Consider the following 9637-nt stretch of genomic DNA (forward strand, 5'->3'; position numbering starts at 1 on the left):
AAGTCATCTGTAGGAGGTGAAATGGCAACAATAGAGGAAGTCTCTGTGGATCTTGGGACTGTAATGCCTAGACCTGGAGCCGCAAATGAGATTGGAGCTGCCTTGGACTGCTGATGATCGGGATCAACCTGCCTGCACCGCCTATGATAGACCCTCAACTCATGATCCCTCTAACCACCCTCACCATTGCAGCTCCCCCTCAACTCCTGATCCCTCTGGCCGCCCTCACCATTGCAGCTCCCATCACCCAATGGAATAGGTAAAGGAACTACCCCACTCTCACTGCTCTCCCCCTGAAGGCAAGGACTTAAACCCCTACTCTCACTGCTCTCCCCCTGAGGACAAGGACTTAAACCCCTACTCTCACTACTCTCCCCCTGAGGAGAAACCCCATCAAAGAAAGTGACATCCATGGAGACGCTCTTCCTCCCTGAGACAGGATCATAGCAGCAATACCCCTTTTGAGTTTGTGCATAACCAAGGAAAATGCATTTGGAGGCCTTGGGTTCAAACTTGGAGTGATGGGGTCCGAGAAGCTAAACAAAGCAGGTACAACCGACTGTATTAAGGGGAATAGAAAACAACTCCTCATATGGGTATAAAAGGGAAAAAGGAGATCTCAAATCAAGAACCCGGGACAGAATCCAATTAATAAGATATACCGCCGTGAGGATAGCATCACCCCAGAAGCGAATAGGGACATTGGAGGTAAACATAAGACTTCTAGCCACCTCCAAGATGTGCCTATTCTTCCTTTCGGCAACCCCATTCTGCTGAGGTGTATGAGGGCAAGAGTTCTGATGGATAACCCCATGATTAAGAAGGTAAGATGCCAATGGCTTAGCAAAGTATTCCTTTGCATTATCAGATCTAAGAACTTTGATCTTAGCATCAAACTGGGTTAGGATCATTTGGTGAAAGTTTTGGGTTAGGGTAGGAACCTCATCTTGTGAACGCATAAGATAAACCCAAGAAAACCGGGTATGGTCATCAAAAAATAACAAAAAGTATCTGTACCCACCCATAGAAGGAATGTGATATGGCCCCCAAACATCCGTATGCACAAGATCAAAAGGACAATTACTCCTTTTATTACTCAATGAATAAGAGTTTCTACAATGTTTAGCAGATAGATCCCATTTGTCTCATGGCCAGTCCCAATCACCTTCTTCGTCTCCAGGTCCTGAAAAACACACTAGTCAGGAAAGAAAGCTACTGAGCAGTTCATGTGTTTGGTAATACTACTGACTGAAAGGAGGTTAGTATCAAGCTTAGGAACATGTAAGACAGAAGACAAGAAGATCGTATCTGATAACTTAATGTCCCCCTTCCCAAAAATAGTCATGTGGTCGGATGCACCTGAATCTATTACCCAACAAGTTTCAGTAGTACCTGGAGCTGAGGCATGGTAGGCTAAAGCTAGAGTACCTGAATTTACGGTTGTAATCTGACCACCCATCTCAGAAACACTACCATAACTGATGTTCCCAAAGCTGCCTTCTGCCTGATTTTTAAACTCCATCTCAGCCAAGTCTTAAAACAGCACTTGGACTACCAATCACAATCAAAAAACAGTATAGGCCAGATCTGTATTCACAGTGTATGTGCACAAAATTGGGATAACTCTAATTTGAAATCAACTAACAACCACAACAGTAGCTGTCCGTAGAGCTCTAACCCCTTAAGAGAGTTCGAAAACCCCAAAAAACTCTGAAAACAGCTTAGAAGTAGGTTTGATATGCTTGGCAAAATTAAGGTTTTAATCAGTCCTTAAAGTGAATTCTCAGTCGTACACTCCAGACAGTACCATACGGATAAGGCTTGTATTAGGGTTAATATGAAACCCTAAAACTGATCAATGTTGAGGAGAGAACTATTAGAGTTTGCCGCAGTATTAGGTTCAGACATGTACTAGGATTTGCCGCAGAGTTAAGACAAAACCCTAGAGAATAGAAAAATAAAACCCTAGAGTGGTTCGACCGCCCTTGCTAGATAGGTCCAACCTATCTTCTCTGATAGTACTTCTCTCAGAAAATAAGAAAAACTTACAATAGGATGTTGTTCGCTGCCTTCCAAGGTCACCCGAACCCTAGTCTTCTCTGATCCTTCCTGACCACCAACACTCTGCAACCATAACAAGCTTCCAACAGTTGTTAGCACTTCTGGCAATCTCCAAGAATCAGTCTGCGAACTCCACCTTTTCAACTTCTAGTCCTAGGAGATTCTCATGTGGTCGGCTGGTATTAGACTCACATGAGAAACCCTATCTTGGCTCTGATACCATGAAGATGTTCAAGATGCTATCAGTCTTGTGCACTAAGAAAATTTAGGTTCGAACAGAACAGAAAGTGAAGAAGAAAGAGGAGAAAGAGTAGTGAGAGAGCAATAGAACACAGATTTGAAAGGAAGGACAGATTCTCAATGATTTGCTGCCGCAACTTCAATTTAATATTTATATGTTATGCTAGTTACATGAAAGGACATATCTGCCCTTGGTGTTTACATCATAACACTTAACAATATAAAAACTGAAAAATAAATAACAGAACTAGAATAACAGAATAACATAACAGATAGATTAGGTACATTCTACCCTACAGATAGAGTGGCCCCACAGCTGTGGGGCCCACATCAGTTTCTCTACATTTATTTAACAAAAATTAAAAATATAATAGAACTTAATATACATAATTACCAAAATGTATTATATTAATTTAAAAAAAAAAGATACCAAAAACGTGTCCTACTACATAATGGAAACTGTTGTCTTACATTTGGTTACTTATATTAACCCCATTTTCCAATTATGTAAAAATCTTCCTCAAATATCTCTCTCCTCCTTGAAACCTCTCCAAAACTTCTCTAACTCATTAGGAAACCACAATTTTCAATAGTTTTTCATTTATTACTTTTAAAATTTTTGGAAACTATATCCACTCAACGAAATGGTGGATATATCTCTTTCATAAAATTTTGTTTCCTTATTAAACAAATAATCTAGGTTATTTCGCAAAATGTCTCTTGATTTTTCCCCAAAGCTCTCTCTAACTTTGTCAAATTTTTCCTTAAATTAGTCTTTCCATCCTATTTTGAGGGTGAAATGGCCCTTTCAATTCTTTAGGTTCTAAACTATTTATTTTATTTTATTTTTTTTGCAAAGCCTAAGGGTTGTCAAATCCAACAATTCATTGGAAGGTCAAAACCCATCATTTAGGCTGTGTTTGGTTTGAAGGAAAAAATAGGAAAAGGAAGGGAAAGGCAGGGAAACCTATACAAATTTTCCTATCTTTTTTTTCAAACCTAACATAAGGTACATTTTCGATGTATTGTTATATTTAGCTTGATTTATTTATTTCATTATATTTGGAAAACAATATTTTAGCCATAAAAACACTCTTAAATTTGATGGCTAATATATGCAAACATGTTGATTTTTAGAAGACTATTTTCTTGGAAAATAGTATTGTTATATTTGTTGGCACCCCATAGAGCGCGTCAGCATGTACATCTTGAGATGCATTAGGAATATCTCCTTTACTTGTCATGGGGAAATATTCCCAATACACAATTGAGATGTATTAATTGTGGGGCACGTGTAGGACACAACTTCCTCACAAAATGGTAGATCCCGATTGTCAGTCCCAACAACCCTGTGTAAAATTAATGATTTAGTTCCCAAGTAAAAATGTTTAATTTCCATTCTAACTCCAACTTTATAGAACATTAATTGTTATTTATCATATATATCAATAGCATGGAAAGTAACCACTGGATCACAATCACAATTACACTTTAGTTAAACAAGAGGGGACTTGTCAAGATGAAGAAGAATCAGGTTGCCGGAACAGGTATTACTCTAGTATGGAAACACTAACATATATCTGCATGAGTAAAAGTGAGCTCGATAACATTTTCATCCAAAAATTCTGCCGAAGATACAGCAACAGAACTTGTATTTGTATATGTATAATTATTTACAAATTCAAAAAGAAGAAAAAAAAATACTGAAGATCCTACATGATCCCACAGGTCACAGCAATATATGACTTGTTCAAAAGCCATTGACGAGTATAGGCCAATTATTCGGATCTTGATGGAGAGAAGAAGATAATGAGCACTGATATGTAGATAGGGTCAAAACTAAGGCCTTCTCTAAGTCTCTTGAAGGACGTCTTTGCACCATCGAGATGACGTACTCTGTAAACGCTGAGTCGCATGGCAATGTGATAGGCCCATCGCTCGGTAGTCCAAACTCTTCTTCGGACATTCTGAGTAACTCTATGAAGATGGGATTGTTGAGATACCTCAATGGAATAACAAAACGTTTCTGATCAGCCGTGTACACAACGAAGTGGTCTTTAACAGCCACCAATGCGCTGCACTCATCCACATCCCTTTGCTGTTTAGTTCTTGGTGATGAGATTCTTCTCCTGCCAATGGCTGCCATCTTCCGCCACTTTCTTGCCATGGCAAGAAGCTTCCTGTTGTTGATCATATTTTGTAATGTGAGCTTGAAGAAATTAAGGGCCTCGAGGTTTGCTGAGGTTTCTGAGAAGAGAAGAGAGATTGTTTTGGGGATGAAGAGAGAACAACGGGCATAGCTTAGTTATATAGAATTGCCAGAGAAGAATAGCTTTCCTTATGTCGGGTTGCATAGGATGCATAGTCATGTGATGATTGGACTATTAAGTTCCATCAAGATTAAAGAGTTTGGCAACTTGGCATGATAGATTGTTGAGTGAATATATGATGGCCTCGTGGGGATAGTAGGGCGTCGCATTGGATGTTGGATTTCTTTCTTCTCAATTGGTTAGGCAGAGGACATACCGGGTCCATCCAATTTAATGTGCCAACTCATAGACTGAACTAAGTACTACTGTACTGTACTGCTGAAGAGTGAAAATAATCTCGTGAAACAAGAATACATAGGAGTCAAAGGGAAGCACTGAGTGAGCCACAGGGGATACATATTCTGTGTCTGGATTTCAGACCACACATCCATCACCCATCCTTTTCTCACCTCGACATATAACGTGGCTAGGTGGGTGGGCTTACTATATAAACTGTCCACTTGCTTTTGATCGGTGCCCTCAACTCTGCCCCAAGACAAAATTGCAATTGGTTTTCTTTACCAACTTAGCTTGTTTATTTATTTGAGTTCTTTTAAACCTGTTTATTTTAGGGGGTGGTTTCCAATGTGAATGGTTTATCATTTTTGCTGACCTTGCAGTTGTTTTCATCATAGAAAAAAATCCATTCATAATAGCAAATTCCTACTAATGTGCCTTCTGTACTCCAACGACTACTTACAAAAGAAGCCCCACATAGGGTGCTTGTTAGGGGTGTCTATGAAAAACCGGAAAACCGAACCGAACTGATCAATTCAGTTTTGCTTTAGTGTTTTGAAAAACCAAAGGATCGGTTTAGTTTTCGGTTAGCCTATAAAAAAACTGATGGTTAACTGAACCGACAAATATATATATTTATATGCATATTTTATATATATTTTTAACATACGTCACACATTTTCTATATATTATATATAAATACATATTCATTATATATAAATACATACATATATTATATTTATAATTATTTATTTATAAATATTATATATATATATATATTATATACATTATATATTTTTATAATATTCATAATATATTATATATTATATATTATTTATAATATAATATTATACATATATTTATATAATATAAATATTATAAATATAGAAAAATGAAAAACAAAAGAACCAACCAATCAAAAACCGATACCAATGGACCGATAACAGGTGGTACTAGTTCGATTTCAATTTGGAGAAATGGAAAAATCAATGATATCAATTCAGTTTACAAAAACTACCCATGATTCAGTTAACCAAACCGTAAACACCCCTAATGCCTGTTTGCAAAACTACTACTCCATTGAATTAAAGGGTGGGCTCATGTATCTCTTCTTATGCAATTAGGTATCTAATACAAATTATAAAGTTAAAGATAGACGAGGTTGCTTTCTAGATATAGGGGCCCACTAGGATTTTACAAGGACACTATATCTTAGTTAAAATGTCAGGATTGTCCTTTTGATGTTTGTAAGGTTAGGGCGGGGTTTGATTGATCCACTCGGGGCTGATAATAAATTCTTAGGACTCGTTCGCATCTTGGTGAGTGTTTTACTTGGCCCCATAAGTCACTAATTAATGTTCTTTTATTCCCTATATAAAATTGTATATAATGAATGTTTTATACATAAAAATATGTACACCAATTCTCAGGAGGGTATTACTTGTCTAGGTAAATGACAAGTAATACCAAAATACGAATGTAGACTTATTTCTTTTCTGTACTCACCAATGTAGCCACCCCCCACTTCTCGGAAAATGAATGAGGCCTTATGTTTATGATGACATTCTTAACGTACGTAAGACTCTTTTCCATAAGATCGCGAGGTCAAGAACATGGAACATTATTTGTTGTTAGACAAAAATAAAGAACATGTTCAAATATAAGTCTCTTTTTTCTCCTTTATCCTTTCATGGACCACACAATCCAATATTACACTTCTATTCTTAAACTATGGCTTTCCTTGAGGCTGTGTTTGGTTAGAAATAAAAGGTAGGGAAAAGGTTGTTTCTTTCAAACCAAACACAACCTCAAAGCCCTCCTCCCTGTTTATTAGGTGTGACTATTGGCCAATGCTAAACCACATATTCTCATTCTAGCAATCACTACATACTTAAATAAAAAACCAAAGTTCCACCAACCGCCTAATCTGATACATGGTTTCCACACCGGTACCACCTATTCACCTAATATATGCTATCATATATCTTTGCAAAAGAGAAGTAAGGCATTTGTAAAACAATTGTGACTCCTGAAAATATACAAAAATATACAAGTATTAGAGATCCGGTCTCCATTGGTCACCAAATTTGCTTTAAAATCTAGTAAGAAGTGTAGGTGGGTTATTTGATTCAGAGAGGTGAAGATAACGAGCAACGACAAGTGGTGAGAGACGCTAGGACAGTCTTCTCTAAATCTTTAGACCGATGCCTTTGCACCAAATTGATGATTTTCTCAATAAATCTTTAGACAGTGTGATAGGCTCATCGCTTGGTAGTTCAAACTCCTCTTCAGATATTCTGAGTAATTCTATGAAGATAGGATTGCTGAGATATGCCAGTGGAATAACAAAACGTCTCTTAACGTTTGTGTACACTACGATCGAAATGGCCCTTACTGGTCACCAATTTGCTACATTTGTTCGCATCTCTCTGCATGTCAGCTGTTGGTAATGAGTTTCTTGTGGCTAACCATGACTTGTAATACAAACTTGATTAAAAGAGAGCTTGAGCAACAAAGGATGAAATTTGTTTGCTAAAAAGGAATATGTTTCTGACGAAATTTGTTTGATGGAGAAGAAAATGGGAATAGCTCAGTTATATATAATTGGCAGAAGAGACAAAACCATGCAAGAGTATCTTTCCTTTGTGTTAGGTTGCACGGGAAACAAATTAAGTCATGTGAAATTTTGGTAGGATTGATCTGACATTGTAGAGGTGGACAGATGTTGTTAAGTCATAACCATATATACCTTCATGAAGGTAGTAGGGCCCTTACAATTTTCCGACATACCAGGTCCAATCAATTCAGTTCCAGCTCATAAATCCTACAAATGTTTGTGGTTATTGGAATAAGATATTATTTCTAGAAAGATAGAATGCATGCACCCTGAAGCACCAAAAAATTCAAAGCAGTAGTAGAAAGCAAGGAAGGCAAGTGGTGGGGAGCTGCATGTTTTGTTGTAGGCAGATTAGATGGTTTTTGCTTCTCATAAGTCAGAATAGAGATAATCATGGATCCATCCTTCTCCAACCAAATCAAACATCCAATGTGACTAGCTAGGTTGGCCCTAGTGGAGATCATACACTATTCCCTTTCTTTTGGTTCTTTTATTCTGCTCATTTTGGTCTATTAAATGGATTCGGATGTAGTAAGTATGTTAGATAAGCATAATGAGTGAACACATAATAACTGTATGATATATGTCCCAATTAATATGCCTTTCATCCAAATATTTTTACTCTGTTAAACAGCTATTTCTTCACCTTTCCGTCCTTTGTTTAGAGAAAAACCACAAAAAAAGGTTCTTCTATGGGACATAGGGCCAACTCAAATCCTGAGACTATTTGACTGATAGCCAAGTTGAAGGTGGTTTGGTGCTGGCATCATAATTGTGTAAAATTGGCAGAAAAATTGGATCCATTCAATTAAATATAAACCATACGAATATACAACTAATCTTATCCTCAAAGATGTTGGTGCCAAGATGCAAATAAACTAGTTAAACCCTCCACGTACATGTAGGGCCTCTTAATCCTTTCTATTTATTAGAACAAAATTAAGGATGTCTAAAGAGACAAATAATGGTATATAAGTAAAAGGATAAAAGGGTAAAAAGAATGAAGAGAGAGATTTCGTGACTTCTAAAGGTGTCAAACCAGCAATGCCACATATCAAATTTTTGCTTTATATGCGATTCATCGGTTTAGCAAACTTGTAACTAGTGTTGTCTGTTACTAGCCGATTCAGACTCCAATCTAACATGGGGAATGGGGATCATGGTTTTCAAAACTGGATCCGACCAGATTAGACGGTCAGACTAGAAAAACCGGGAATTGGTCAGGTGATCGGTTCTATTTTTCCTCAAAATCAGAATTTTTCTTAAAAAAGGTTGATTTGGACAGAAAACTGTTGACTTGGGCGGTTGAATCGTTCAAACCGTTCAATGGTTTTGACCATTTTTTTTTATTTTTTTGTCAGAACGGCCATCCATTCTATTCAAATGGTCAGATCGTTCGATCCGAAAACTGAACCCCTGACTGGTTCGTTGTCCAATTTGATTTTAAAAACCTTGATGAAGATCATCACTGACCTGACCAGGTCCAACCACATCCATGTCAAAATTAAGAGAGCAAGTTGAGCCCAGCTATTTTAACCTTATATCCATACGCAAGCCAGTGCAGTACTGTGACACCCAGACCCATTGGTCCTCTGCAATAGTTTCACTAACTTTATCACAAAGACTAAAATACCAGCACTAAATAAACTAATAAGGATTCTGGTAGTTTGTCTGCATATATATAGCAATAAATATTTCATATAAGCAAAAATTAAGAATCCTTGACTCATCCACAATAAATTCAATGGAAATTCATAACCCACCATTTAAGGTCCAATTTAAGATGTAAAGCTTGATGTTTTTATTTCACTCCAGACATGTTGATTTTGGAAGACTTTTTTTGTAGGATTCACAAAAGTGTAGATCCCGATTGTTAGTCCCAACCACCCTGTGCAAAACTAATGGTTTAGTTCTCAAGCAAAAATGTTTAAAGAGGTGGACCCTTCTAAAGATAAAAGATCAGGTTGCCGGAACAAGTAATACTGATCTTGTATGGGAACACCAATATACATTTTGCATGAATAAGTGAACTCGATATTTTTCATTCAAAAATTCTGCTGATCATACAACTAAAAAATTTGTATATGTATAATTATTTACAAATTAAAAAAAAAAAGAAGAGTATTTGAAGATATTGCATGGTCCCAATGGGTCATAGCAACATATGACTTGT

The 9637-nt window shown here is 37.0% G+C and overlaps 1 pseudogene; it reads right to left on the reverse strand.

Annotated features, from left to right (window-relative positions):
- Positions 1-4051: 4051 nt before the first annotated feature.
- LOC148791137 (auxin-responsive protein SAUR67 pseudogene) lies at positions 4052-4495 on the reverse strand (annotated as a pseudogene).
- Between the last annotated feature and the right edge of the window lie 5142 nt (positions 4496-9637).

This window comes from Nelumbo nucifera, chromosome 6 (assembly GCF_055504915.1).
Source record: "Nelumbo nucifera cultivar China Antique chromosome 6, China Antique-T2T, whole genome shotgun sequence".
NCBI lineage: Eukaryota > Viridiplantae > Streptophyta > Magnoliopsida > Proteales > Nelumbonaceae > Nelumbo > Nelumbo nucifera.